At 54.3% G+C, this 2,057-nt stretch overlaps 1 pseudogene; it reads right to left on the bottom strand.

The window, feature by feature from the left end:
- The window catches only part of LOC116812237 (putative protein FAM47D), a 24,453-nt pseudogene that overhangs the window by 21,857 nt on the left and 539 nt on the right, over positions 1-2,057 (bottom strand).

Consider the following 2,057-nt stretch of genomic DNA (forward strand, 5'->3'; position numbering starts at 1 on the left):
GCCCAGGCTGGAGTGCAGTGGCGCAATCTCAGCTCACTGCAAGCTCCACCTCCCGGGTTCACGCCATTCTCCTGCCTCAGCCTCCCGAGTATCTGGGACTACAGGCGCCCGCCACCATGCCTGGCTAACTTTTTTTTTTTGTATTTTTAGTAGAAATGGGGTTTCACCGCGGTCTCGGTCTCCTGACCTCGTGATCCGCCCGCCTTGGCCTCCCAAAGTGCTGAGATTACAAGCGTGAGCCACCGCGCCCGGCCTTGAATAGGAGTCTTAACAGAGTCATAAGTCCATCCTTCCTGGCAAACAGCCTTTCAAGGATTGCAGGCATTTCATAGCCCTTGCTTAGAATGAAATCCTTAAAGGCATTTGGTCCATAAAGACTGTCAAGAACATCAGGTTCATCAGCTTTTTAAGTAAGAGCTTGGGGTCAATCAAAGGTTCATCACTTCTTTGCTTTTTCCACAACTTAGGCTTGAGATACCATGGTCCATATGTGATCTTCACACGCTGTGTGGTATAAGAATTCGATGGCCTGTGGAATTTCCTGCCCTGGTATTATTCCTGTGAGAAGAATTTGTGCTTATGCTTTTTAACTAGCTCCATAGTGTACTTCAGCTCTGAGGAACACCGCTTTACCTTCTTCAACTTTTGGTCCTCATGGGTTGTGCTGTACTTGGGGGTAAAGTCAAACAGATTCCAGATGGATTCCTCGTCAACTCCCAAGTCTCCAGCCCACTTGAAGAATTCACGGAGTTTTTCCGATGTGTATCTATATTGAAGAGCGTCAGAAACACACTCTTTTGTGCTTGGTGTATCTTCCTGAAGCAGTTCTTTTACGTAGGATGCTTAAATGTTGGGAGGCTCTGAGAATTGATGGGACTCTGGAGCTTTAGGAGGCTCTGGGCAGAGACTGGACACCCGACAAGTCTCAGAAGGCTCCAGGTGGAGACTGGACCGCCGAGGACTCTTGGGAGGCTCCAGGTGGAGATGGGACTCTGCAGTCTCAGAAGGATCTGGGCAGAGACTGGACACCCAAGGAGTCTTGGGAGGATTCGGGCAGAGATAGGACACCCAAGGAGTCATGGGAGGCTCTGGATGGAGACTGGACACCCGAGGAGTCATGGGACGCTTGGGCCAGAGATGAGACTTACAGTCTCAGAAGGATCTGGGTGGAGATGGGACGCCTGACAAGTCTTGGGAGGCTCCAGGTGCAGATGGGTCACTCCAGTCTCGGAAGTCTCCGGGCGGAGACTGGACACCTTATGAGTCTTGGGAGGCTCCGGGCGCAGATGGGACTCTCCAGTCTCGGAAGGATCCAGGTAGAGACTTGACCCCCGAGGAGTCTTGGGAGGCTCGCGGTGGAGATGGGACTTACAGTCTCAGAAGGATCTGGGCAGAGATGGGACACCCGATGAGTCTTGGGAGGCTCCAGGCAGAGACTGGACCCCCCAGGAGTCTTGGGAGGCTCCGGGCACAGATTGGTCACTCCAGTCTCAGAAGGCGCCAGGTGTAGACTGGACCACCGAGGAGTCTTGTGGGTCTCTGGGTGCAGATGGGACTCTCCAGTCTTGGAAGGATCCGGGTGGAGATGGGACACCTGAGGAGTCTCGGGAGGCTCTGGGTGCAGATGGGTCACTCCAGTCTCGGGAGCCTCCGGGCGGAGACTGGACCTCCGAGGAGTCTTGGGACGCTCCGGGCAGACATGGGACACTCCTGTCTCCAGAGGCTCCAGGTGGAGACTGGACACTGCAGTCTTGGGAGGCACCGGGTGGAGATGGGACATGCCAGTCTTGAAAGGCCATGGGCAGAACTCCCCACAGGGATATTGAGCAGGCTCGGTGGGTACCTCGGTTGTCTTGTCCTGGGCCTCACAAAGAACCCAAGCGTCCTCCAGCTTCCTCTCAGGATCCAGCTGTTGCAGCCCCTGTAGTAGGAGATCTGGAAGCAGATCTTCTCCCAGATTGGGGTACATGGCCAAGGGATGTTTGGCCATGAGCTGGGATTCAGCTTGCTTAACAAATGCCTTCTGTGCTAGCTGCGCTGGAGAGAGCTTGGAAAAT

The sequence above is a fragment of the Hylobates moloch genome, unplaced genomic scaffold, assembly GCF_009828535.3.
Source record: "Hylobates moloch isolate HMO894 unplaced genomic scaffold, HMol_V3 SCAFFOLD_25, whole genome shotgun sequence".
NCBI classification, from domain to species: Eukaryota; Metazoa; Chordata; class Mammalia; order Primates; family Hylobatidae; genus Hylobates; species Hylobates moloch.